The following is a 12,028-nucleotide window of genomic DNA, read 5'->3' on the forward strand; positions in this document are numbered from 1 at the left end:
ATCAGGTCCAGGAGACTTGTCTACCTTTAGCCCCATTAGCTTGCCCATCACTACCTCCTTGGTGATAACAATCCTCTCAAGGTCCTCACCTGTCATAGCCTCATTTCCATCAGTCACTGGCATGTTATTTGTGTCTTCCACTGTGAAGACCGACCCAAAAATTCTGTTCAGTTCCTCAGCCATTTCCTCATCTCCCATTATTAAATCTCCCTTCTCATCCTCTAAAGGACCAATATTTACCTTAGCCACTCTTTTTTGTTTTATGTCCAATAGTATGTCCAAAGACATGCAGGTTAGGTGGATTGGCCATGATAAATTGCCCTTAATGACCAAAAAGATTAGGAGGGGTTATTGGGTTACAGGGATAGGGTGGAAGTGAGGGCTTAAGTGGGTCGGTGCAGACTGAATGGGCCGAATGACCTCCTTCTGCACCGTATGTTCTATGTCTAAATACAAGTTAAGGGGTTCAGCGAGGGTTTCGAGACAAGATGGGAGATGTTCGTGACCATGTTCGAGGAGTTGTTTGTCGCGGGGTGAGGGGGGGAAGGGACGGGGAGGGTGAAAACGGGGAAAAATTTGTACAAACTGTATCATTGTTTGTTGGGAAGCCTGTTTCCCCAATTGCTTATGTGTTGTAACTTTTTATAAACGTTTGTAATAAAATACATTTAAAAAAAAAGAAGTGCAGGTTAAGTTACGGGGAGAGGGAGGGGTGAGTGGAACCAGGCGGATGCTCTTTCGGTGGCCAAATGGCCTCCTTCTGTATTGTAGGGATTCTACGGATTGTAAAGAGTGAGTTTATTAGCTACTGAATCTGAGAGAAATTATAGAACACAGACATATACATTCATACAAATTAGAAATGAAAATTAAATTTGAAGGTAAGTTTAAAAAGAGGGATGTATGAATCAGTCTTTGACTTGCCCCCATGAGCAGTAGATGGTGGAATGTTCTGGCCGTTGTGATTCGTGATCCCAGTTGCATTGACTTCAGCAGGTGAATCGTCCGTTTCAAGATTTCGGTGCTCGACAGTGTAGCTGAGAAACTGCCCTGTTTTGTTGTTAACTGTGGCTTTGCTAACTTGGTTTGCTTTAGAGAGTTATCTGCAAAAACATTTACTGGGGTCTGCTGCTGCATTTCCTCTTGTCTCTCTGAACAAGTTTTGCATCTGGCTTTTGATGTGTTAGGCAGGTAGGTTCGATGTGGACTGCACTCGATGCAGGGAAGCTAGGAACAGACGTCTAACACTGGAGAAGATCCAACACTGTTTTATTCAACGATAGAACTGATATACATATTTAGCTGTGGGTCGACACTATACTGAACTGACTGGAGACATTGTAGTAGCCTGACCAGGCTTACTAGCTACCGCATGGTGTTTGTACTTGCTGGCTCGTGGACTCTGACTGTCTCAGTGGCTGGGTCCCGAGAGAGCGGGAAACCTAGTGCCCCCTGGCTTTATAGTGGTAGTGTCCTGTCTGGTGATTGGCTGCACTGTGCTGTGTGCTTACTGGTCATCCTGTGTGTCAATCACTGCCTGTCTGCATCTCATTATATACATGAGTGGATATTATGACATCTCCCCTTTTTTTTAGATAAATAAATACTAAGGTGTGCGTGCGTATATATATATATAAATATATATGCCTGACTATATACAAAAGATGTCTAAATGAATGTCTATACATAGGAAGGTGTCGATAGTGCAGTTACATGGCAAACAAAACAATATTTACAGAGGTTAAATCGATGAAGTCACAAAATGTACAAAAGTTCAGTCTACAGATTCAGTCTTTGTGGTGGGCGACGAATTCTTGTCGATCGCCGCAGAGGTGGATCAGGAGCCGCCTTCACGTGGATAGGAGGGATCGCTGCCATCGCGGTGGTCGCATGGGCCGGCAGGATTGCTGGTAGATCGGTGGCCTCGTGGCAGGGTACGTCCGGAGGAAGCATCGTAGGCGGCGGGGCACTTCGGTCAGGTAGCGGGCATGGAACTCTTCACAGTGCCCGTCTGTTGCGCCGTAGCAGGGAGCCATCAGCCATGCGGACAAGGAACAATCTTGAGGCCACTTGTTTGATCACAATAGCTGTGGCTGACCAGCCGCCCTCAGGCAACTGGACACGAACATGATCAGTTGGGGCCAGCTCGGATAGATCCGTAGCATGAGCATCGTATGTGGCCTTCTGTTGGGCCCATGACTGCTGCATTTTCTGTAAGACCGTGAGGTGGTCAAGGTCTGGAACATGGATGGCTGGAACTGTGGTCCTCAGAGTGCGATTCATGAGCATCTGGGCTGGAGACAATCCAGTGGACAGTGGGGTTGCCCTGTATGCCAGCATCGGCAGGTTGAAGTCGGAGCCTGAGTCTGCAGCTTTGCATAGCAACCGCTTTACAATATGGACCCCTTTCTCGGCCTTCCCGTTTCACTGCGGGTAGTGGGGACTGGAGGTTACGTGACGGAAGTTGTAGGACTGTGCAAAATCAGACCATTCCTGACTGTAAAAGCAAGGACCGTTGTCGCTCATTACCGTGAGCGGAATCCCATGCCTGGCGAATGTTTCTTTGCAGGCTTTGATGACCGCCTTCGACGTGAGGTCGGACAGTTTCACCACTTCTGGATAACTGGAGAAGTAGTCTACCAGGGGTACGTAGTCACGCCCCTTGGCGTGGAAAAGGTCTACACCTACTTTGGACCACGGAGAGGTCACGATCTCGTGCTGTTGCAGTGTTTCCTTGGGTTGAGCTGGTTGAAACTTCTGACAGGTAGGGCAGTTGAGGACTGTGTCGGCAATGTCCTGGCTGATGCCCGGCCAATAGATTGCCTCCCGAGCTCTGCGTCGGCATTTCTCGACCCCAAGGTGACCCTCATGGAGTTGGCCCAGCACCATGGCCCGCATGCTCTGAGGAATTACGATCCTGTCGAGTTTCAGAAGGATTCCCTCCACCACCGTCAGGTCGTCTTTTACGTTATAGAACTGGGGACATTGTCCCTTCTGCCAGCCATTGGTAAGGTGCAGCATCACACGCTGCAGCAGAGGATCCTTGGCCGTCTCCTCACGAATTTGGACCACCCGTTCGTCAGAGGCCAGAATGTTCGAGGCACACAACTGCACTTGCGCTTCTATGTGGCAGATGAAGTCACTTTGTTCACATGGTGTGGTAATGGACCTGGACAGGGCATCTGCAACGATCAGCTCTTTGCCTGGTGTGTAGACAAGTTCGAAGTCGTAGCGGCGTAGCTTAAGAAGAATTCGCTGTAACCGAGGTGTCATGTCATCCAAATCCTTCTGGATTATATGGACTAGAGGCCTGTGGTCCGTTTCTACCGTGAATTTTGGCAGGCCGTAAACGTAGTCGTGAAACTTGACTATCCCTGTCAGGAGGCCCAGACACTCCTTCTCAATCTGAGCGTACTGTTGCTCAGTGGGCGTCAAGCCCTGGAGGCATACGCCACTGAAGCCCAGGACGAGGAATCATCTCGCTGAAGGAGCACCGCCCCAATGTCGTCCTGGCTTGCATCAGTCGATATCTTGGTTTCCTTGGTTGGGTCGAAGAACGCTACAACTGGGGCTGTGGTGAGCTTTGCTTTCAGCTCACGCCATTCCTCTTCATGCGTGGGCAGCCACTGGAATTCTGTCGACTTCTTGACGAGATGGCGGAGGGCCGTTGTGTGGTATGCCATATTGGGAATTAATTTCCCGAGGAAGTTGACCATGTAGCCACTTAAAATGGCCAACTCACGATTTAAAATGGCGAATGGCAAAGGCTGATGGGAAAGTCAGCCAACAGGACAAAAACGAGCAGCTGCAGGTTGGCTGTGTATTTACCTCTGGAAAGGCCAGACAAGGTCGATACCAGCAACCAACAGCATAACAAAACACCAGCCATCTGCATATTAATGAGCAATCAATATACAATTGCATACAAAATGATCAGGGGTTGGATAGGGTGGACAGTGAGAGCCTTCTCCCGCGGATGGATATGGCTGGCAGAGGGGACATAACTTTAAACTGAGGGGTAATAGATATAGGACAGAGGTCAGAGGTAGGTTCTTTACGCAAAGAGTAGTGAGGCCGTGGAATGCCCTACCTGCTACAGTAGTGAACTCGCCAACATTGAGGGCATTTAAAAGTTTATTGGATAAACGTATGGATGATAATGGCATAGTGTAGGTTAGATGGCTTTTGTTTCGGTGCAACATCGTGGGCCAAAGGGCCTGTACTGCGCTGTATTGTTCTATGTTCTATGTTCTATGTTCCATCCCCGGGAACAATAAGCAACATTTAGACACACAAAGCAAAACCAGACTCTTCGGCGCCAGCAGAAGCCGACACAAAGGGAGGTGAACGACCACCTCAGGACCGCCCATCGATCAGGGAACCGCTCCAGCATTGGAGAAAATCGAACCAAGTGATTGGGACAAAGTCCAATCACTTGGGACCATGTACAGGGTCCACCCCGAAAGGCGGGAAGCCCCTGGGGACTATAAGAATTGAGCCCCAAGTTCAAATCGCTCTCTCTTCACTCTCTTCACTCTTCTCCACCGCTTCTCCAGCTCTCTTCACTCTTCAGCAGCTGATCGAACCTGTAAGTCTTACTTCAACGCTCGCTACGAGATAGGCGCTTCTAGCTACCAACCTGTACCAACTTCGAATCCCGCAGGCTCAGAACCCGAATGAAAGGCCATTTGTTTCCCTGACCTGGTGGGCCAGTTCCAAGTTAAGTATTGGCCTGTTAGTTGTAAAAGTAGCTTAGATGTAGATTTTGTGCATGAGTAGCGATTACTGTGTATAATAAATGTGCTTTGATTTAAATCTCACTAAGCGATGTATTGGATTATTGATCATTACTCGGACTTGAACCACGTGGCGGTATCATAAAGATACCTGGCGACTCAAGAGCAAAGGTGATAAAACAGAGCAATTAAACAAAGGCAAAGTCAGCAACATTATTTGGCGACATCCGGATGGGACCCGATCTAGAAGTGGAAAACCACTCTGGGAGAACCCAGAATTTGAATTAGAGATCCAATTGGAAACAGAAAACCACAAATGTTCAAGCAGTTCTGATCAATACTTATGCGTAACTAACAGGGCGATAAGGTAAAACTGATAGATTTTTTGTTGTGACAAAACTGTCGGGAGTTTGTATATCGGAAAGTAGCGAAAGCCGTACCCGTATTTACAGCACCGCCTTAATACACCTGTCCCAAATTTGAAGAGCAGCATTCGGATTAATACCCCTGTCCCAAATTTGAAGAGCAGCATTCGGATAGGAAAGATGGCAATGCAGGCAATGCAGCGCCTCATGAACCCAGAGGAATTTGCGGTCGCAGCGACCAGCCGCAGTAGAGTGGGACAATGTCCCATTTGGGAGGAAGAGATCAGGAAATATCTCAAAGGGAAAGGATGGCCCCTTTGGAATGAATTCTGTGACAACGAGGAATCAGGCCCCGGGAGTATAGGACATACTTGGTGGGAGAACCTGAGCGAGATCCACAAAAAGAGCTTAGGGAAAGCTCGCAAGCTGATGGAAATCGTGTCCTGCTTGGCACAATTGCGAGGCATAGAGGAGGTCGTTAGGACGCCCCGGAAAGAAGTTGAGGGCATACATCGAATGAGTAAGGTCGATGTAAGCGAGGTAGAAAAGGAGAATTTGGAATTGAGAAGGAAGTTGGCAGCAAAAGGTGGAGAGGTGGATGACGCCAAAAGGGCTCACCAGTCTTGTCTGGCGCACTTAAGCAGCTTCCAGTCTCAATACGAAAAGGCCTATCAGGACACGCAACGTGCAGTCCTGGTACGTGAAGAAACAGAAAAACAGGTAGAGGCATTACAGAGACAGTGTAGTGACCTCAAGGCAGCATTAAGAGCACTCCATGCTGCCACCACAGAACAAAGACAAAGCACGCTAGATCACGCAAAGTGCCGGAAGCAGATTGCAGAGCTACAATCGCTGCTTTCAGTTCAGAAAGGTTTTCAGGAAACCTTTGGAGAAAAATTAGATCAGGAAGACGGCCCTGATTGGGAAGAATTGAACGAAACAGCACAGAGATATGTTCAGGGAACATGTGCGCAGGGAAAACCACAAAAAAGAAAAGCGCCCCAACCCCCCACACAGCAGATAGTTCAAGCTCCAATGAACCCAGTAACCACCCACCGCACAGCCACATCGGACGATGCGGGATTTCTATATTCCACCCCCTTAACAGTGACCCAATTACGGGACGCATGCGATAAGATCACACCGTTCCTCCTCACCTCAGACCCCCACCATTTCTTTGCCACAGTTAAGCATCAGGCGACCATGTACGGCCTGGATGAGCGAGAGCATGTAAAGCTCACAGTTTTAAGTTTAGACCCTTCAGTAGCAGCAGCCCTTCCCGACCACAGAATGTAGGAGGAGGCACCCTTGCAGAAATGCATACCGCGATCCTGGATGCGATCGGGTATAACCGGGGTGACCCCGTAGATGGCCTCAACAAATGTAGGCAAAAGGAATCCGAGCACCCCACAGCGTTTGCTGGACGCCTGTGGATCCACTTTGCAGCAGTCTTTGGAGACTTAGACCGTGCCCATTTGTCCCCAGACAACATGGCCAAATGGACCCGCACCCTTATCTCCCATGCCACAGAAACAGGACAGAAAGCCTGCACGAGTTATGATCCCTCAGAGGAGGCCCATAGCGAGAAGTGGGTAGTGAAGATTGTCCCGCACTTGGGAGCAATCTATACAAAGCAAACCCGCAGTTAAGAATACCGAGGAAAAGCAGGCCGACGCAGATATACAGGCAGTAAAAACACACCAGAACCCCGCAATGGTGAATGAGGAAAGAACAGCCCCTCACCCAAGTCTCAGGAGTGTTACAACTGCGGACAGTTGGGACACTTCGCAAGAGAGTGCAATGCCCCTAAAAAGCCACAGAGAGCCCAGCAGATGGGCACTCTGAGTAAGAAAAAGACAGAGCCCATTCATAGCGTTAGCGCTCGCTCAGATCAGAAGGACTTGACCGGAACGGACTGACGGTGTACGGGCTCCCCCAGTTGGGTCTGGGATAGGTCCGGACGACTGGTAGTTGCAGCGAAAATTCGGGGACAGCCCATCGAATTTCTATGGGACACAGGAGGGTCCTGTATCACAATAAATTCCTCCACCCTGTTTCAAAAAGACACGTGGCCCAGTACAGCCACTATCACCCTCAGCGGCTTTACAGGCCACTCACAGCAGGGACACATCACAGCCCCTGTACCCATTCAAATCGGTACCATCATCACCAAGCACCCGGTAGTTTTAGTTGACCTGCCCCACACAGCAGAACACATCCTGGGAATCGATTTCATGAATTCCCATAATCTTTCATTTGATCCAGTCAACCAGTGTGTTTGGAAGATGGCAAAATCCGCAAGAGCCCCCGCAACGCCCAACATAGGAGAGTACGCGAACAAAATTAGCGCAGTAGGTGAATTTTGCTTCAACCCGACCACGCTTAGTACGGACAAGCAGGTTAGGGCAGTTCTGCAAAAGAACAGGGCAGCATTCGCGACCCACAAGCACGACTGTGGACAGATGACTGGCTCCATACAAATAACAAGACCTGACCCGAGACCCCAAAAACAATATGGATTTCCTCAAGAGGCAGAGGGAGAAATCTCCAACGTAATAGAAAGCTTATTCGAGCAGGGCGTACTTAGATCAGTAGCCTCCACTAATAATGCCCCGATTTGGCCAGTGAGAAAGCCCGATGGATCATGGCGACTGACCATCGATTACCGGGAACTCAACAAAGTCACCTCCGCAGCAGCCCCCACGGTAGCCACAAGTCCCGAGACCATGCTCAAGCAGGGACTCAATTCCTGATTCTTTACGGTTTTGGACGTCCGTAATGGATTCTGGTCCATTCCATGGGCAAAGGCGTGCCAGTACAAATTTGCTTTCACCTTTAAAGCACAGCAGTACACGTGGACATGCCTGCCACAAGGCTTCCACAACTCCCCCTCCATTTTCCACCGACAGCTGGCCAATGGTTTAGCCAAATTCTCTTGCCCCGAATGTCTGGTTCAGTATGTAGACGACCTACTACTGCAGACAGACACCAAGGAAGAGCACATTGAGCTTCTGTCCGAACTCCTGGAACTCTTACACTCAATCGGTTGTAAAGTCAACCCCAAAAAGGCCCAGATTTTGGAAGACAAGGTGATATATTTGGGAACAATTATCACGCACGGTAAACGCGAGATCGAGCATAAAAGAATTGACTCGATCGCTAAATTGCCCCTTCCCCAGAACGTTTCAGCCCTCCGGTCATTTTTAGGACTGGTTGGCTACTGCTGAAACCACATTGACGGTTTCGCCAGAAAGGCAGCGCCCCTCTCAGACCTCCTAAAGAAAGGAGCCCCCTGGGAATGGCTTCCGCAGCATACGGATGCTGTGGACTCTTTAAAACAGGCACTCATAGCAGCCCCCGCACTGCAAGTTCCAGAGGCGCTTTCCCCTTACGCCATAGAGGTAGCGACCACAGACCGCACCCTTTCGGCCGTGCTCCTCCAGGAACGGCACGACCAGTTGAGGCTCGTAGCTTACACCTCCAGAATTTTAGATGCTGTGGAGCAGGGATTTTCAGCCTGTGAGAGGCACCTACTCGCAGTAATTTGGACAGTGCAGTATTTTTCATATATTACCGGACTGAACCCCATCACAATTCTCACCGAACACACCCCCACCCAACTTTTACTGGACGGAGGAATCAAGGACGGTACAGTAAGCCAGATTAGAGCAGCTAGATGGACCCTTCTCTTGCAGGGATGGGACATCACTGTTAAACGGACAAAGACGCACACCTTTTTAGCCGACAACTTACAGTACCCCGGAACCCCCCATGAATGCGAAATTATCTCTCCACACCACAACACAGGCCCCTTTATTGCTAAAACACCCCCCAGAAAGATAGGTAGTTCAACCCAGAGCCACGTGTGAGCCCATAAAGATCTATGTGGATGGATCTTCCACAGTCTTGGATGGGAAGCGCATAACAGGTTGCGGTATCTATGTTGAGGACGCGCAGGGACGCGCCCTTGAGGAAATATCATTAAAACTTCCAGGCCACTTAGGCACGCAGGCAGCAGAGCTCGCGGCCATCGTGTATATAGTGGAACACCCAGATTCCTTCCCCAGCCCAGCAGACATATACTCGGACAGCCTCTATGTCTGCAACAGCCTCACGGAATTCTTGCCCCTGTGGAAAGCAAGAGGATTTGTTTCTGCAAACCGGAAACCCCTCCCCTCAGCCCCATTGCTCCGTCACATTTTAGAGAGAGCACAGAACAGGACTTCTGGGATAATCAAAGTCCGCAGTCACCATCGTTCCTCCCCCCCCCCGCCCCCCCCTGGAAATGTGAAAGCCGACGCACTGGCCAAAGCAGGTTCCAGGCATGGATATTGTTGGACACCCCCTGAAAGCGCACCAGTGAGTGCAGTTCAGGTCTCACAGACAAAGAGCGAGAATCTAGTGGAGGCCCAGAAGCAGGACAGCAATCTCAGGGAGATTGTAAAGGGAAAATATCTAGCTCCCTATGAGAGGTTCAAAAATGCACTGACCACACATGACGGTGTGGTGTTAAAAGACACCCTTTATGTGGTTCCTGAACAGGACAGGAATCAACTGATTTGTTTGTTCCATGACAGTCATGGACATCAGGGAATCGATCCCACTGCAGCCCATCTCAAGCAGCTTTGTTGGTGGCCAAATTTAAAGGATGATGTAAATCACTACATCGAGAATTGTCTTATCTGCGCCCAGAATAATCCGGACAGATATGCCAAAAAGGCTCAACTCAGCCACACCCGACCCGTTAATGGCCCCTGGACTAACCTCCAGATTGATTTTATAGGACCATTGCCCCCTTGCAGGAATGGCTATAAATATGTACTTGTGGTAATTGACACATTTACGAAATGGGTGGAAGCATTCCCAGCCCTCACAAACACGGCAAAAACCACAGCCAAGATTTTGATCCACCACATTTTTACAAGATGGGGACTCCCCCGCAGCATTGAATCTGACCAAGGCTCCCATTTTACGGGACGTGTCATGCAGAACGTCCTCACGATATTTGGCATCACCCAAAAATTCCACATAGCATACCACCCACAGTCGAGTGGTATCGTGGAGCACATGAATCGGACCCTAAAATCCACCCTCAGAAAAATGGTCCAGCAAAACAACACCACTTGGGACTCAGTCCTCCCTTTTGCGCTGATGTTTTTGCGTAATACAATTTCTACTTCCACAGGTTATACCCCACACACGCCCCATGAAAGGCACAGAATATTTATTAGGTCTAGACTTGACCAGCCCCGAGGTGACGGCCCTCATACACGAGAAAGCAGTACAGCAATTAGTTCAAAATGTTAAAACGGCTCAGCTAGCAGCCGCAGTAAAATTGGACACCAGAAAGAAACTGAGCAAGGCTTGTTTCGACAAGACAGTGCATGCGACTGAGTACAGTATCGGACAGCAAGATATGCTCTCTGTATATAACCCCAGCACATTCCTGTCACCAAAATACTCGGGTCCGTACTCCATTGCGGATAAAGTAAGCCCTTCTGTATATAAAATAAAGTATCCCAATGGTAAGACTGCGTGGTTCCATATAAACCAGCTGAAGGCATATGGAGCACAGTCGAACCACACACACCACATCATGCTCGACGCAGCACACCACGCCCCGCCCACAGCCAACGTAACCCTATCATCCCCCATCACGTCCAGCCCAGCCACGGACTCGACCTCGACTCCACCCCCGAAGTATACACTCCGCCCCGGAACGCCCACAGACTGCAGCAGCAGAGACAGCGACTATAGCCACAGCACGCCTCCCTACTATCCCCATGCAACAGGACCCACACCCAGCGATTCCGACTACGATCCAAGTGATCCCTTCATGATCACTTTCCTAAACAAACCCCACCACCGACCAGCGAACTACCATGCCGACCCCGATTCTGTCCCCACACAAGTAGACACCAACTATTGGCACCTAGATAACTCGTTCCGACTCGTCCGCAACGACGAGAGCGACCCCGCCTCACACCATGCAGCCCTTTCAGCCCTGATACATTCAAGAGTTTGGCACCCGGGAGAAGATGACGACCTTGGGTCTGACTCCCAAACCGAGAACCCCTTTGCGACCCTGTTCGCAACCGATAACTGAGGTGTCCAGATGATGTTTTAAAAGGAACCGCTTGGGAGAAGTGGTGTCCTTTCTGGTGGAATCTGCAGAATGTTTTATGTTGTTTGTAAGTTTGTTAAATGTTGTATGTCTGACAGGAAATTTTTTTCACGGCTCCACGCCTATTCGGCCGAAACCTCTGAGAACTTGCCCACAGAGACTCACTTTTGCCAGACACTAGTTCAGCGGAACTAGCTTGTCTGCAGATACTGGTTTAGGTACCAGACGCCCGTTCGTAACTGCCCTTCTGGTTCGAAGGAAAGAACCACTACGGCAGCCCCACCACGATGACTACATTTCTTGCCCGTTCTTGTCGGTTGCTCAGGCAGTGGAGAAACGGCTTGGGACCCGCCCTGCCTGGGAACACCCCTCTGGTCAACTACACTCGGGTAGGAAAGACACGGCATTGGTAGCCGTCCTACCGGGCACTCCATCCAACTCCTACCCGTCGCGGCCCATACGCACCTCATTTTGGCACTTTTAGTTCAAATAGTTTTGTTTTGTTTCAGGTAACCCTTAGGTTGCCAACCACATGCTATTTACATCCTGAAACATTTGGATGGTAAATTGCGCAGTCTGCGAGATGGCTCGCACTGGTTCATTATTGGGAAGTGTGTCTTGTCCTAAAATTCGATTTTTTTTGGAAAAAAAAAATGAGGGAGTCACACATAGTGACCAATTATAAAGGGAGTAATTGGCACTAAAGGACAGACAGACTATCGTACGAGATGTTAAACAAAGATAGTTACAGACACTATGCTTGTTTCCACAGAACTCCAGAACCGGAGAAGAAAAGAAAGGAA

Source organism: Scyliorhinus torazame, chromosome 10 (assembly GCF_047496885.1).
Source record: "Scyliorhinus torazame isolate Kashiwa2021f chromosome 10, sScyTor2.1, whole genome shotgun sequence".
Lineage (NCBI taxonomy): Eukaryota > Metazoa > Chordata > Chondrichthyes > Carcharhiniformes > Scyliorhinidae > Scyliorhinus > Scyliorhinus torazame.